Below are 18492 nucleotides of genomic sequence, written 5' to 3'. Positions count from 1 at the left end.
TTTATTCCCTTCAGTCTAAGGTAAATAGGATAGGCAGGGAACACAATCACATAACCAACACATGCCCAGCTATCAAGGACACACAGAAGTCTAGATTTAGATTTTGTCGTAACCAAAATCATAGCTGTTTCATTTAATCTGCAGAAAGATAAACTCTCAAACCATTTTCATCCCCGTACGGAGGTTTCAGAATTACAGGAGAAAGTTCAAGTTGGATCACAATGTACAGAGCGTGTCACTACTTTTGAAAAGTGGTCCTCAGAAACAATAAATCTGCTCCTGTTAGCAAATGAGCCATGAGTATTGAAGTGGCACACAGACGCGTGGATGTGGCTCGAGCAAAGGCAGCGTGACGCCTTTCAGACAGAACAAAAGGGGAACAGACCCCAACGACTCATGCAGATGCACTGACCCAGAAGCAGGTGGTTCAGTATTTTTACCCACCCTCAGTGAAGCTTCTGTTAAGACTTCCCGTTAAAGCACAAAACCATAATGGAGTTAAGAGTTGCAGTTTTTATTTTAGATGCAAAAAAGATGTTTTAAACGGTGTACAAAAATGTACTTAAAAGTAAATGATCCAAAAAGTCTGTTCTTTTAAGACCAGAGAAGAACTATTATCATAATAAGGTTATTCTCACTGCTGCTGTTCATTGCCTGTTTTTGTCCTTTTTTATAAAACACAGTGGTCAAACTCTCCACAGTTAAGGTGTCAGCAGCAGCCTAAACTGTGTACTCTGACTCCTCTCTCTCCTCTCTGCCACCTCTCAGTCTGGAACAGAAAGGGGTCAAATGTGTCCTCTTTGTGCAGCCATACAGGCAGACATTGTGGTCTAATCTATGAGAGTCAGTCTTAACCTCATTATTAATATAAAAAAGCTGGCTTCTTTCCACGGCCTTTGTTGCAGTGGAATATGTTTTACAGAGATACAGGGGGGAAAGCCCCAATTTCCTGCAGGGCTCCAGTATTATGTTGGAAGTGCCCCTCTGGGATGCAGAGGCTCATAGTGAGGTTGTCAACTTTCCTCTGGCTCTTTTTGATGTGTCTCCACTTTGCTTGAGTTCCCTGTAGATACCATTAAAACCATGTTATGCTCATTAATATTTCTTCAACTGTTCATGTTTTTAGATATTGTTTGTGGTTCAGTTTGTCCACTCTCAGCTCTGATCCACTCACTGACCTCACAACATTACAATGAACTTTTAGTTATTGCTTACATTGGTTTCTGAAGGCAGATTTAATCTTTGAGTAAAACCACAAAAGGGGCAAAAGAACCACAGTTTGTGTTGCTTAAAACAACTACTGCTGCCTGAAGAAATAAACCAGACATGCTTTTACATTTTGCTGCCTGGACTTTCAAAATTACGTCGCTAATTTTAGCTTTAAGATGAGTTTCTATGTGACTTTACAGTCACCAGAGCCGGCCTCTTTAAATGGTTCCTGATCCTGAAAACAAAATTTAAAGACTCTGCTATAAGTTCATTTGTTATAGTTCAAGTCAGGATCTGCTGTCATGTACTGAATAATCAATGTGAGAGTAAATATAATGCAATTCCTTTTATAGAAAAAAATGCTAAAAAAGAAAAGAAAGTAAAACTTAATTTATTCTTAAAAATTCACAAAATTCACAAAATTACAGATTAAGAATAGTTCCTCATCCTCTGCATTCATGTCTGGGCCTGACCATACAACAATGAAACCTTATTTTTTTATTTTTTTATTCATTTGTTGTTTTATGGTTTCATTGTTTTATTTGTCTATCTATTTTTTGTTTGTTTTGTTTTATACTTTCATTTATTTATCCTTTAAAGTAATTTTGCTTCTTTTAATGATCCACATTTGAAATGTAGAATAAATGAGGCCTAAAGACGACAGCAGAGAAAGGGAGCAAGATCCATTTCATTGAAGGAAATCCTGCAGAGGCAGAAAGGAGCAAAGGGAGGAGAAAGGCATGACCTCTGATGGTCACACCACCTTTGCCAAAACATTAACCAAACAGCGGCCACTGATAAACATTCAGGAAATCAGAACCACATGCTGCAGGGGAGGCGTACTGAGGTGCTTATTTGTTTTTGCTAAATTAATGGGTACTAATTGATAATGTCATTACATCACAGGAGGGGCACGAGGAAGGGCAGGGGTAAAAATCAAGGAATGCTGCCCATCAATCCTCTTTGAATACCACAGATGCTGCGCTCTGTCTGCCCAGGAGATTAGGATCTGTCGAGTTAACCAGGAGCAGACCCGGTGCAGGATGTGACACAAACACAGACGTCCTGCAGAGGTGTTTAGAAGACATAAGGATACTTTTATATTAAGGTCTCAGAATCAGCTGGTTAAAAACACAAGTACTGACTCATTTCTCTCACGAGTGTTTATGTAGACCTTGTATTTGTAAGACATCAGAAATCAAGTGTACACCAGGAGAACTGACTCTCTTAGCTCTCTGGAGGAATGAGTCAGAAAAGTTAGGAACCAGGTGACAAAAAATATGATTTTTTCATTGGATTAAAACATCAAATGATCCATCACATAGTTTAATATTATATATAAAAGAGTTTATAAATGATGTGTGTATGAGATGGATGTAGGGACCTTCAGTTACAGATGGGGGACTCTTCTGACTTCAAGTACAGGAAGAAAACGATTTATGGTGCACGAGGTCGGCTATGCATATAGTAGTTAAACATTAAAGGACCACAAATTCTTTCAATATTGATAATTGTAAATTTGCAAAGCTGTAAACTTCAATAAAATGTCCCTGTGGTCATTGATCAGTGCAGAACGAGACAGCAGCTCTGTATCTGCTTACAATCAACACCACTCTCTGGGACTTCAGAGCAAGTGCAGCTGTTGGAGACGACGGTGGCTCATTTTCTGCGCAAGTGATTTAGGAGACAGCGCGGGGGTTTAGGGAAGGAAAACAAGTTCATTACACTTCCATACTAGCATATCACTCCCCAAAGACCTGTCACTGCAGACAGTGGAGAAATGAGCCGGCCTCATCCTCTCCTCAAAAAGTTATTAGAAGAAGCCCTGAGGTTAACATGTCATTTACGATTCTTACCCCGTGACCTCTGACCTCAAACTCTCTGGGGTTACTACTTCATTTCAAACAGTTTGTATTACTTTGATGAGCACTAAACAAGTTTCACGTTTCCCCCCACCAAACTGGATGAGCTGGTTTGTGATGTTTCTGCATCCGATACAGGAGAGGTGTGATGGTGATAATTACACGTTTCAGGGTGATTTAGAGAAAGCAGATTTACAAATTGATACGTTTATTAAATCAACAAAACACACCTTAAACCAAACTGAGATACCACACCTCCTTCTGATATTCTCCAAAAAGATTATTCTTTACATTTGTAAATATAAATGGAGGGAATAATGACTATAACACTCATCTCTGTCATGGTGCCCTGCACGCCAGTTTGTGTTTGTGTAGCAGTAAATCTGTGTTGCAGTAAATGTCTGCAGCCTCTCATTCTGCAGGAGCAGAAATATCACGGAGGTAGCTCAAGAACTTCACAGCTTTAATGACACAAAGAGCAATTTAATTATTTAATTATGTGTGTTTAGAGGCTCATTAAAGCAGCTATGACTGGTTAACCTTTTCAGATTATAATAGAACTGTCTTCACTGCTTTAAACTAACATGATCATCAACATGACAGGTAACATATTTTTGGATTACTGTTGATGTATTTGAAATAAAGTGAGAATAAAATGTGCAAAAATTAAAATACTACAATATCAAACGTAATTTCTTAATGCAAAATATACTACTCTTCTTAAGCTCTTTCTGCTCTCTTCTGTTATTCTCAAAACTTGTTGCACCGCATTCACCCTTCTACACACACGTTCACTGCACTGTAAACCTGAACAAGTTGACATTAGGCAAGGCAAGGCAAGGCAGCTTTATTTGTATAGCGCATTTCATACACGAGGGCAACTCAATGTGCTTTACATTAAAACATTAAAAGCATTACTCAAAATGTTTGTTGTAACTGATTACATCAGAGTTTTTAAGTCGCAGAAATACCATTTTTGAGTGTAACTGAGTTTCAAGTTTCCCCAACTCAAATGTATTAGTTACATTTTTAACATTTTTAATTCATACATACTAGATGAAACTGAGTTCATGTCATGGTTTGGTTAGTTTAGTTCTTGTGTTTCATGCCTGGGTTCCTCCCCGTGTTTATTCTGTATTAGTTCTCCTTTGTCTCTCTTGAGTGTTCAGTGATCCATGTCTCTTGTTGTGTTTCTTAGTCTCGTCTTGTGTTTCCTGTTTTATTTTGTAGCTCTGAATCCTTGTGTCTCCAGTTTAGTTTAACGTCATGTCCTTCTGTGTTGCCCTCCTCTTTGATTCCCCTCATTAGTTTCACCTGTGTCCTGTGTTCACACCTGTGTTGATGACTCTGTGTATTTAGTTCCTCTGTTCCCCCTGTCCCCTGTTGGATCATTGTTGGTCTTCCCTGTACCGGTACAGCAGTTTGGCGTTGTCTTTCCTCGTTACTCACCGCTTCGTGCAGCACAGCCATTGTGGTTTTTCAAGTGTGTGAAGACTTACGTGGTGACGTTGATGACGTCATACGTAGCGTCCCTCTGCACACTCAAACGTTGTTATTTGGACATGGATAATAACTCAATAAGATTGATCCACATATAACCAAAACAACATTAATCGTTTGGATAACTCAAAAATTTATTTTTGATTCTACTAAATAGAAGCTCTGTTCGGGTCATCAGAGGGATGGTGCAGATGGTACTCACAAATGCACTCATGGATGTCTGTTCCTTCAGTAGCAGTTCTGGGTTCAATGTCTTGATTACAAGTTGAACCGCTCTGCCTCTGAGATGCACAATTCGCCCCAACTAAAGAGAAAACAAACAAAGAAAGAATTAACTTTTTCAAGAAGACTGAATTGATGGAGATTTTTTGATTGGGTTGTTAATCTATAATGGATCTCAGGCCCCTGTGATAAGCTTTGTGCATATATCTTAAACAAGCTGTAACCTGATGGCATTACTAATCTGTTCCTCATAAAAGTCCTCCACAAACTAAACCTAAAAATGATACCCTTGAATGAAACAGATGTGTAGAAATACTACGATTGAGCATTTGTTTAAAATGAAGACTCAAAGAAAATGAAGCGTCACTCTCTGTAAAACCTGACTCTACTCAGAGCTGATCTCGGTGTGGTGTAGAAGAAATATGTGCCATGTCCAGAGTACCTTGTACGAGCGATACTTTTCACATTCAAATCAGCTGGCAAGCCATTAAACTGATGCAGAGCCTCCCAACTTGACTCGGCCTGTGACTCACCAACTGCATGAAGATAAGCTCCCACTCAATCGCAGCGAGCCTGCAGTTAGCATACTAGCGTGTCTGAGGAAAATAATTTGTCAAAACCTTATTTTAAAGCACTATGAATGTCATCCTGTGTTGCTGCACTTAATTGAAATGTAGTTGGCCATGCAAGAAAATATATGGGCACACATGGATGGTGTCGGCAGAGTGTTTTATGGTGATGGTAACCACACATGGTAAATATTAGCATCCTCCTTACTGTATACTTCGCATTCTTCACGTCACTTTTACTTTGATTTATCCCGCAGAGGTTAGCTGTACGTTAAAGAAAGGAGGAAATCAGAGAGATGCTCTGATAAGTGGAGAGGGATGAGTATGTAAAATATTTATACAAATTATTTAGGTGCGAGGTCATTTCTGGGTTTAGCTGTTAGCACAGAGATAATATTGTGATCATGATTTACGTCCGGCCACTAGAGGTTTGTCATCTGCAAATGATTCAGTCTGAGGGACCGGGCTATCATGTAGCTGGGACACTTACAGAGAGGCTGGTGGGGAGTCTCACAGCTGTGAACGGAGAAATAATCCACATTGTGTGAGCTGGGCTCCAGTGCACTCCTCTGTTTTGTTACCTTCACATGGAAATATTTAATTTTCTCTGCTGTTACTTTGATGACACTTGTGGGATCATTCTGGGTGTTTTTCTTTTATCTGTAAGGGTCACTTATTACAGAAAGATGTTAATTTACACAACAAATTAACACATGAACCTGTTTCTGCTGGCTGTACTCAGCAGAAACAGGTTTCTCTGGAGACCACGATACAGAAACAACCTTGCCACAATTATTCAATGTGAAGCGTGGGAGTTTTTTAAGATAGAGATTAACCAACCCAGAAAAGAGGTGCTCTTAAAAGTCTGTGAATAACCTCACAACACCTGTAAATAAAAAAACTGAGTTCACTCGTCTTCCCACCGCTCAAAGCTCTCCACACTACACGTCACACGTCACATTCACCCTTTCACACACTAATGAATCCACTGACAGATCCGCCCCCAGGAGCTACCTGCTCTACCTCTGAACCAGAGCGAGCTCTCAAGACTTTGTGCAGCCAGAGCATCTCAGAGCTCTGTCCTGTGTGTTTCTGTTCCCGCCCAGCGTGATATGAAAACTTAATCAACATGGGGAGTCTTTTTCTTTTAGTCTGTATCACTCCCATGTCAAAGGTAGTGCTGATGTAGGGGTAACTTGAGGTTACACTTCAACATGAGTCTTCTAACATTGTTATAAAGCTTCTTTATAGCTAAAAGGAGTAAAATATGTCTTAGAATAAAGTCTGTGACTGTTGGTAAAGTGAATCATTTAATGACTTTATGCTTCAGTGATAAGGAAAGTCATTTTTCAGTCAATATCTAAACTGAATGATCCTCCAGTGATCAAATATTTCCATGTCATAAAAAAGTCTAAATCATTTAAATGTGTTGTACTGAAAATGACCAAAAGAGAACTATTAGACTAATCAATGAAACATTAAGCTCTTTAAGTAGCTTGTTAAAGTCACATCAGAGTTTACAGATGAACTCTTTCTAATCATAACTCTGCTCTTTATTCAAAAACAAAGGTTGGTATTAGTCTGTCCCCCCTCCCCCTTTGTGAACCTTGCCATAACCCGGGCTCCTGAACCCACTTGTACATTTTAGGCCTTGATAATAAACCAACATCTGCAGAACTTACAAGTGCTTTACCAGAGTTAATTGAGAAAATTGAAGCAAGCTGCAGAGCAGTGCTGATCTATGATCCCCTGTTGAGGGCCCAGAAGGGAGACAACAGATTTACTGCAAGGACAGTGGGCGGCCTTTTGTTCAGACCCTGGTTCATGGGAAGTTTGAGGTCAGCCAGGATTAAAATATTTTAGGGAACAAATGGAGTAATTTGAGTGCAGTTTAAGAAGCACTCCACTAGTTTGTACCCGGCATCCAGGTGTAATTTATTTGATTTTAAGCCCTGCGTCCCTTTTTCATCTTTATTTTAAACCCTTCACTATTATTTGGGATTTATAGATTACTTGATGATTGGTCCTTTTTTAACAAGCCATTAAATTCTGGTTGACATAACCCCAAGAGAGGGAGTCATGCATTAGAACACAAACAAATACCATGAGGGAAGCGTCTGTCTCTTCTTTTTCTTCTCAGGGGCAGTTCTGCTGTGTCTCTGTGAAGTGCTTTTGAACTGTGACATAAAAACAGAATATCAGATCCATTAAAAATAACTCTGGATGCAGATTGAGGATGTTAACAGGGTACAGATCTGTGTCTTGTGACCGTGTGATGTAGTTCATTGTAGAATTAAAACTGTCGGCCATATTGTCTCTTAGATATTTGCCTTTAACTACTTAGCCATTAGAATTACCTTTTAACATTAAATCAGATTGACCGAAGGAACACCTAAAGGCAGCTTGAACCAAAACAGAAGTTGTGGGAAAAGTTGAATAACTTCTTGCAGGTTAATTATCTCCCTAAATATAGACCTAACCTTGTCTGTGTATATCTTCTAATGAGAAAATGCACTTTATTTATTTTGTTTTATGAGACATAAAGGCGCTCATTCAGAGGTTAAAGTAGTTTTTGAGCAAAGAAGCTTGAGGTGACCCCCACCTCACACACAAACTGCATCATAGATACATAACCACAACTCTTTGTTAAGTTTTCTTTGTTGTAGTTATTAAAAAATGAGGTTACCTTGCTGTTTTTCAATGAGTTGTTTTATTCACACGACACAAAGTTATATCAAAGCAAATTCTCTCGTGCCCTGGGTATCCACCGGTGGACCTTATTGCAAGTCTTCAGTTTCTGAACAGTGTAGCCAGCTTTGTCATTTTAAAGGATTTTGAAAGGTTTACTAAAAACAATGTTCTGCATTTAAACCAACGTTTTGTAATTTTGAACTCAACTTTGTATCAGTGAGCTTATCTTATTTACTCTTGAAAACTCTGCCTTTCATGGTTATATTGTAAGTTTGACTACATAATACAGTGCTTCTAAGTGCTTCTTTTCACAAATTCAACAACAACAGATTTTGCAAATCTTAACACTATTTATGATGTGAACAGACAGAACGTGATGATTTTTAAAACTCTGTATCCACATATTTAATTAAAAACGACTCAAAGACAACTTATCAAAAGTTGAAACTGAGGAACTGCATTGTTTTGAGAAAAGGTGCTCATTTTGAATTTGAAACCAGCAACACGTTTCCTAAAAGTTGGGACAGTGACAACAAAATACTGGACATGTTGAGAAATGCTTCAAGAAAACACGTATGTGTTTGTGTATGATGTAACACTTCATGAATGATAAAGCTTACAAGCAACAGGTTAGTAACTTAATGGTGCCCAGAAAGAGCATCACAAAGACTTAGAGTCTCTCTGCAGTTAAGATACGGCAGGGTTCCTCACCCATGACAGACTGTACGGGCAAACAACGTGATGATTAAATGTGTCTCAGTGTAAAAATATCTAATAAAAGTAAAGTCCTAACCAACCAACACACAAACTAACTAAATTACTTACCAACTCACTAACCAACAAACAAATTAACTAACCGAAACACTAACTAACTAACTAACTAACTAACTAACTAACTAACTAATTAATTAATTGACTAAGTAACTAACTAACTAAATTACTTACCAACTCACTAACCAACAAACTAATTAACTAACCGAAACACTAACTAACTAACTAACTAACTAACTAACTAACTAACTAACTAACTAACTAACTAACTAACTAACTAACTAATGAATTAACTAACTAACTAACTAACTAACTAACTAAATTACTTACCAACTCACTAACCAACAAACTAATTAACTAACCGAAACACTAACTAACTAACTAACTAACTAACTAACTAACTAACTAACTAACTAACTAATGAATTAACTAACTAACTAACTAACTAACTAAATTACTTACCAACTCACTAACCAACAAACTAACTAACCAAAACACTAACCAACCAAAACACTAACCAACTAACTAACTAACTAACTAACTAACTAACTAACTAACTAACTAACTAACTAACTAACTAAATTACTTACCAACTCACTAACCAACAAACTAACTAACCAAAACACTAACCAACCAAAACACTAACCAACTAACTAACTAACTAACTAACTAACTAACTAACTAACTAACTAACTAACTAACTAACTTACTTACTTACTTACTTACTTACTTACTTACTTTCTAAATAACTAACCAACTCACTAACTAACTAACTAACTAACCAAAACAATAACTAACACAATAACTAACTCACAAACCAACCCACCCACAAACCAACTAACCAACTAACTAACTAACTAACTAACTAACTAACTAACTAACTAACTAACTAACTAACTAACTTACTTACCAACTCACTAACCAACTCACTAACTAACCAAAACACCAACCAAGTAACTAACTAACTAACTAAATAAATAAATAAATAAATAAATAACCAACTCAATAACCAACAAACTAATTAACTAAAACAGTATCTAACACACTAACTAACTCACAAACCAACCAGCCCACCCACAAACCAACTAACTAACTAACTAACTAACTAACTAACTAACTAACTAACTAACTAACTAACTAACTAACTAACTAACTAAATGACTTACCAACTCACTAACCAACAAACTAATTAACTAACCAAAACAGTAACTAACTCACAAACCAACCAACCCACTGACAAACTAACTAACTAGCTAACTAACTAACTAACTAACTAACTAACTAACTAACTAACTAACTAACTAACTAACTAAATAAATAAATAACCAACTCACTAACCAACAAACTAATTAACTAAAACAGTAACTAACACACCAACTAACTCACAAACCAACCAACCCACCCACAAACCAACTAACCAACTAACTAACTAACTAACTAACTAACTAACTAACTAACTAACTAACTAACTAACCTACCAGCCAAAACACTAACTAACTAACTAACTAACTAACTAAATAAATAAATAAATAAATAAATAAATAAATAAATAAATAACAACACACTAGTGAGCAAACTAACCAACCAACAAACCAACTAACTAACTAACTGACTAACCAACTTACTCATTTACTTACTTACTAACTTACATTATTTTAGGGCCTTTAGAAGATGAAAACTACTAAATAATTTCAGTAACTATTTTCTTGGTGGTGTTGTTATAAAGGTACAAGTTCTCAGATCCAGGTGAGCCCTCACATGTGAGGATGTTAAACATATGATTGACTGAGGGACACGATCGGAGTCAGCCATCATAGCAGAGCATTTATCTAAAGCTATTGATTTAACACACGATTGGTTGTTCTTCTGAGCTGACACATAAATTATCTTAAACTAAATGTTTACTTCAACAGTAGGATAGAATTTTGTAAAATGTAGAGCTTTTTCATTTATGGGGTTCTTTTCTTTCATTTGCTCAGAAAGGTCTGATAATTCAGGTAAAAGACAAAAATCTGAGAAATTATTTTGAGACATAATGACAGTGAATCAATGAGAGAACTTTCTATCTGCCTTTCTTCAGTCTCCCTTGAACACATATTGAAAAACAGGCCCATCTGTCACATAAGGAGATTCACAAGCAGAAACTGAAGCATATGCTATTATCCCTCAAGATGAGGAAACCTTTAGGCCAAACGTGGATTCATTCCAGGCTCAGAATTATAAGCAGGTCTCCTTCATGTTTCTTGTTGAAGCACACATGTCACAATATTTTGCCCAAAATACGAGTATCTGGTTCCCTATGCCAATACATGTCTGTATTATTGGATGCAAAAGATAATTAGCCATGTTGTGTCAATGGGCTGCCAGCCACACCATCTCTAGAAACATTTCACACGCAGATTTGGACAACAATTGGCTCCATGCCTCCCCCATTCACTACAGTGGAGTCAGTGAGCAACCGGAAGGTTTCCACAATGGGAAGGGTAGGGAGTGACACACAAGGAGCAAAACAGACTGAGGCTGAGAGCAAAGGAGGAAAGGTGGGAGGGTAAAAAGGGAGGGAGAAAGAAACAGCGGGCCAAACTCGTTTTCCGCTTGATGGGTTAGCTGCAGAGAATGTGCCTTTACTAGGTAAATGATTAAGGGTGGTGGGAGGGGGGCCATGCTGCTCTGCTTTATGTACTTCAAAGGTCTCTTAAGGCAGGTTAAATGAAAAGCAAATGTGTTGCCCTACTGCTCAAATACCTCGAATGTTTTAGCAGGTGCCATCAATGAAGAGGTGGGCAGTGAGCAGTGTGCTGCACCTTGCTTGGATACCGTAGGTCCTCCGATTTGGGGAGACAGATAGAGTCAGACGGGGTGAGGCGGGGTGACGCACAGGTCAAGCTCTGCTCAGGATTCCCACTACTTTGTCCAACATGTGACACACAGAGGACAGAGTAATAAAGAAAGATGTTGCTTACGTGTTAAAGACTCTAAATCTAAATAAATCAAATGAATACTTTGAAAAATAAGACAAAACCTTATTTTTTGTATTTATTACAAACATATCAAAGCAACACTTTTACAAAAAACTGCAGAAAATGGTCTGAGCCTTAGAGTCATATTGTGTTTTTCATGCCAACAGTATCAGATTTATAATGAGTGAGTTTCCTTGTAAGCAGTAGGTGTCAAAAGATTCAATGAGTGGCTTAAATGAACTGAAATTAATGTCATACTTTTTGAAAATATCAATAAGATAAGAAATAAGAAAAATAAGCGTTTTCTTGTGACTTTGTTTAACTGTTTGGATTTGCTTTCTTAACTAAGAACGAGACAAAGAGGACAAAGTTTCTGCCAAACTAAAATGTTTTCTAAAAATGCTTTAAGTAAGGAAAGAAGCAGATTGACTTTGGCTTGATCTGAACACCGACTTCAAGTGTTTCTGTTTCACGTCATGGAGAAAAACTAACATCAGAGTCACATGTCCACTTTGTCTTGATACGATGACTGATGGTGCACTTAACAAGACAAATGTAATCATTTAGCACAAATGATAGGATAACTTCATCACCTGCTGTATATGTTGAATCCAGCTAATCTCTAATTGACTATTAATCAACATCGTACTGCACCTAAGTGACTATATCACGTATATTAATAACGAGGACATAACAGCGCTGACATAATCAGCAGTGTGTTTGTAAATGAAGTCCCTGTTGTGGATGCTCTAAATGAATCATCTCTCTCGGCTCACCTGTTCGATATCAGCGGGGTCCATTACATAATCAGAGAGCAGTGATTACAGGTCTCCTACTCGCACAGCAATTACCCCGGCCCAGTCATTATCACCTCATAACATCATCTGCTCTCTACATATCACCACAGACAACAAAGCTGTATATTATTCAGCGTTAGGTCACAAAGCGTGTCTGCCGCGCTATAGCAGTCTAATTTGTTCGTTATAATTAGGGCTAATGCAGGAGGTGTTCGCACTGATGAGCACAATTGTGAAACCATTATTCTCGTGTGTTTGGGGGCACAAAGGAGGCGCATAGAAAACTGAGTTTGAGCTGTTATGATTCTGAGAGAGTCAAATTCAATCTCAAATCATCAGATTTTAAGATGTGATTTCAATTAATTATGAAAAAGAACACAAGTAGCAAGAAAATGTTAAATTTTAGCGGAGGCAACTCAAATTTCTGTTATGAAACAAGCTAGTTTTTGGTGCTAACAAATAAAATGCTAAATGAAATAATGCATCAAGCTGACCTGCTAAAATGATTTCACAATACTAGACCGAAAGACAGCAAGTGATGAAATATTGAACTACAGGTCACTTTGATGAGGACGACTTAGTTTAAGGGAGAGAAATAAAGACCATATGCTTCATTTATAAATATTTAAGGTGTTTGTACTAATTTATGTTTTTCTACTTTATTACATTTTACATCTGCTCAATTGGAGTGTTGTAGCTTTTACTCCACAGGATTCTGTCACGAGTGAATAAAGGAGGGGGAGGACGCAGGTGCAGATTCAAAATAAAAAGGATTTAATAAACTTGACTGAGAAACAAAAAACTTAATGCAAACAACAAAAACTCTGGAAACACTGGAAACAACATCGCAGAACACAGACAAACGTGTCACAGGTATAATGAACAGGCGCAGAAGGGATGAAACACTGAGACTAAATAGACACACTGGGTAACGAGTAAGGACACACAGGTGAAGACAATCACAAAGGTGGGAAAACACAGGTGAAACTAAACTTAACATGCCAGACTATTCTACAAAATAAAACACTGAAAACCAACTGAAGACCACAGGAAAACACAGGTATTAACAAGACAAAACACCTAAACACACAAGAACACAAAAAAAGGTAACAAATGAAAAACAGGACATGAATCACTGAAACAACAGTGGGAAGACACAAGGATAACTCTGAAGTGAAATCAGAAATAAAAGTCAGGACATGACAAAGAAAATACAAAACAAAAGTAACCCATGACAGATTGAAGGATTCAAGGTTGTTTATTGTCACGCCGACACATGCTTTCACATGAGGTGGAACGAAATTTTCTTTCTCAAGTTAAAAACCAAAAATAAGAAGACACACAACAACAAAAATGGACAAGCACGAGCATTAGACTGTAAAGAACAGCATACTTAAAACAGTAGTAAATAAAAAAGGTAAATATTGTGTGTAAATGAGGATATACAGTTTGAAGTGTAAAGTTTTTATTTTATTATTGTGTCATGCATACAATCGTATGCCAAGCCTTGGGCCATGGGCTCACAAGACATCATAAATTCATGCAGTCCAGGGTCAGAGCGCACAGCACACTCATTCAATGTAAGGAAACTAAGAAAGAAAATTAAAACAAATGAAAGATGAAAATAAAGATAACAATGCACACTACTTAGAAACACTATCTTGTATTCTTTACCAGGATTTTGAGACAAAACTAGCAAGTTTGAACAAGTCAGAATTAAACAACCATTGTAGTTTCTGCACATCTGTCCACCACAATACATCAGGCTTTTTACAGACAATTTCTTGAAACAATATCTCTCTGAGGACATCATAGTTTGTACAGTACAAAATAAAATGTGTACAGTTGGGTACTTGCAAACATGCAATGTGCAAATTTGTAAGATAGTCCATTGTATTATATTGTTCACAGTAACACTTGCAAGCTTTTATCAGACACTCTTTATCAGATTATAGTGTGACGAACAACACATATTTTAAAATCATCAAGCGTAACGTATTTTAATATTTTCAAACCACACTAAATTGAAAATAGCTAAAATCAAATATTTGACCGAAATCAATATTTTACCCCATTATTTTAATTATTGGACACAGTGGGAGGATCCTGCAGAATGTGATATATAACCCCTGATGTATTTGTAAGCATGGCGCCACATTTGTATATGTATTTGTATTACTTTTGACAATTTGCAAACGTCTTCTTCTTTCTGTGGAGTGGCACTTTGATGTGTTTGACTGTATCAGATATACTCGTGTACCGCTGCTTTTACTGAAGGAAAGATCTAATTACTTCTTCTACCAACACCGGCACTTGGATTTTCTCTATAATCATGATAATGTGCATTAATGATATTTATAAGCCCACGCCACAGTGTCTCATCATTCAGTGTGTCACCTATAGCTCCATTACGGATCTCAGCACTGCGGTTTTGAAGACAAATGACAGACTCGGAGTTTGATGAATGCAGAAATGATCTGTCATGCTCGGGGTCTTGCTGTGCTTTGTTTGCTCTGTCTCTCAGCTCCTGGTCTGCAGGCATTTGTAAATTCACGTCTAAGGAGTACAGGTGTTGATTAATCCTCTCGACATTTTCCTGAGACATTCTTTCATTGGTATCGACATTCCTGCGGCTGCCTGGAGAGTGGTAGGGAAATGAAAGCGCTGCAGTGGTATTTTGGAAGCCCCTCAGAAGTCAGACTTACACAGGCTAGCTGCTGTGATGGCCTACATTATGGAGTTTATGGCCTGTGGGGGTCTGCTCCCATGAGCCAGTGCTTCAGGAAAAAACATCCCTGACTAGTGTAGTACCTGGAAGACTCTTAAGTGCCCGTCCTCTCTCACACACACGTTAGAGCTAACTGCTACAATCATAAACACACAGAAGAATTAGAGGAGTCCTAGCTGTGAAGATTAAACATATAATGAGCCTGAGCTGTCATTATTTTCACTGTAATAATATTTCATACTTTACAACATGAGGGTAAAATTCAACCCTGACTTCATCAGCCACACAGCCAGAGCTCGCCCACTCCTTCCACCCTCACAAACACAGTAGCTCCCCCAGCAGTTCAGCCTGCTGGAAGAGGGCTGGTCTGATTTGGTTCTGATCTACAGCGGAGCGGTAATGACTCACAATTGTCTGTGCTGCAGAACATGGAGGAACTGTGTGACACTGTGGCTGACTCCGCACACAGCCAGGAAAAGAATTTCATGGTGGTGGTTCAGCCGCAGATAAAGGCTTTCGCTTCATTAAGAGAATAAACAAGCAAGGGAGGAAAATTATACATCAACACTTTATTGACATTACAGTTTTTTGAACCTTCTCTGCTCATTACGATTCCTCTGCTGTGTTGTCTCCAAATTGTCTGATGGAGAAGTTCTCACTGTGCAATTTAAAACTTCATCACGTACGGAGTTTGTAGTTTGATGAACTTTTGACACACAACTGTTAATGATAAAGCACACACACACACACACACACACACACACACATGATACATGACTGAATGCTATTAACGTGCTGAATTAACTCACCCGCCAAGTGGGAGCTAAAATGTTTTATTAGCCGTCTTTCTTACTGATCTTCCGGCTGTGTAAGAAGCTTGATTCTGATTGGTCAAAACACCTTGACTACAGTTATTAACTTTCACTAACATGATCAACACCTGAGGCAAACTGATCACATATCATGTCAAATCAATCCACAGAAAAGAGTTCAGACACATTTAGCTTCTGCTTGTTGACACCATAGACCATAAGGTGAGGTAAAACCGTTAGCTTCTGTTAGCATCAAAACAATGTGGCTAAAACATTAGCTTTGGTTAGCATGCTAAATTGGCAGGCTACAAACATTTACATATTGGATCCTGTCCATCAATCTGATGAAGGAGCGGAGCAGGGGAGAGGAACTTTAGGTTAGCGATCTCTACAAAGAAACTTGAGCGGTGGTGATGATAGCAGCAGGGTTCAAAGTTGTGACATTGGTTTCTTTTTAAAGGTGTGTGAACCGCAGAGCTCAGAGAAGGAGAGCTGAATGAGGACAGTTTCATGTTCAATCCACCACAACAGGCAGAAGAATCCCTCACCATGGAACAATCACTGATGAGGAATCACTGGGACTATTTTTAAAAACTGTAAACATAAATCATTTAAATCAATAAAATAATCTTTAATCAATGTTTTTGATAAAGTGTTTGTATTATAAGTTAATAGCCAGGTAATAAGCAGGATAATGTATGGTTAGCAGGTTGTTATGGGAAAAAGAACGCTTCGCGTCGGGGTCTTCTTTCTCTCATAATAACCCGCTAACCATACATTATCCCTTACTTACACACTTTGGACTCATCGATGGCGTTTTATTCCCTCTGAAAATGATGTGCTCTTTAAAGCGCTGGGTGCAGGGTGTGGGATTTTATGCAAAGAGGCATCTCTAACCAAAGCTTCTTTTTTTTGTGGGTCAGGTTGAGCACTCAGTGATGGAGCAGTGAGAGGAATCTTGGCTTCTGCACTTATCTGGTGTGTGGAGTGTGGGGTACTTTCCTCCTTCTTTCCTCCATTTCTTCTCTATCTCTGGCACCAAACTTATCAAAATAATGTGCAGTAAGATCATTTTTGGCTTGTGCCTGACAAACTGATATAAATTTCAATCTGACTCTGACAGAAGTTTTCATTTTGCCAATAGTGCAAAAAGAAGCATGCTTGTGTGTACTGTGTGTCCATGTTGTGTGTGTGTGTGTGTGTGTGTGTGTGTGTGTGTGTGTGTTGTGGGTGGGTGGGTGAGAAGTTTTACAGTTCACATCTTGTAAAAAAATTGAATTGTCATCACAGGGAAAGTGGAGTTGGCCAGAAAGTGTTGAGCATGTGTTTAAAGAACACTCAGAAAGAAGGAGTGTTTTCTTTTGAGTAAATCACGTCTTACAAATATTTCAGCCTAAGCCCCGCCTCATGCTCTCGTCCCTTTAATAAGGCTATTATTATCTCCCCACTGTAAACCCCAACAGGTTGAAATGACTCAAAATGTTTGTGGTAACTGATTATATAAGAGTTTTTCAGTAGCAGAAATACAATTTTGAGTATAACTGAAATTCTAAAATATGATTTCAGTTTACTCAATTGTTTTCTTTCTTTATTAATTATTAAGTTTCCCAAACTCATATGTATTAACTCAATTTTTCTATATTTTTAATGCATACATACTAGATGAAACTGAGTCCATGTCATGGTTTGGTCAGTTTAGTGTGTTCCTTGTATTTCATGCCTTGGTTTCAGCCTTCCATCCATTACCTTGATCGCTTATCCCGTTTCGGGGTCACAGCTGACTTCGGCGGGCGGAGTCCCCGGAGAGAACCCACGCATGTACAGAGAGAACATACTCCACACAGAAAGGCACTTGCCCGACCGGGGACTCGAACCAGGAACCTTCTCCCCGGGTTTATTCTGTATTAGTTCTCCTTTGTCTCTCTTGAGTGTTTAGTGATCCATGTCTCTTGTTGTGTTTTCTTAGTCTATTCTTGTGTTTCCTGTTTTATTTTGTAGTTCTGAATCTTTGTGTCTCCAGTTTAGTTTTGCCGCTTTGTGAAGCACAGCCATTATGGTTTTTCTCGTTTGTGAAGACTATGTGGTGACATTGATGACATCATACGCAGCGTCCCTCTGTACACTCAAAAGTTGTTATTTGGACATGGATATTAACTCAGTAAAATTGATCCACATGTAATCAAAACAACATTTTTCAGATAACTCAATAATTAATTGTTGGTTCAACTAAATAGCTGGTTTTGAGGGCTCTACCCTTAATGGCTATGAGTTAGAAGTACTGTTCGGGTTATTGTTATCATTTTTACAATTGTTACCACCTGTTGGGAAACAGTTAAACAGTGAAAGTGTGAAAAAAAAAACCACAGACACA

The sequence above is a fragment of the Notolabrus celidotus genome, chromosome 4 (genome assembly GCF_009762535.1).
Source record: "Notolabrus celidotus isolate fNotCel1 chromosome 4, fNotCel1.pri, whole genome shotgun sequence".
NCBI lineage: Eukaryota > Metazoa > Chordata > Actinopteri > Labriformes > Labridae > Notolabrus > Notolabrus celidotus.
This window is presented reverse-complemented; position numbering follows the sequence as displayed.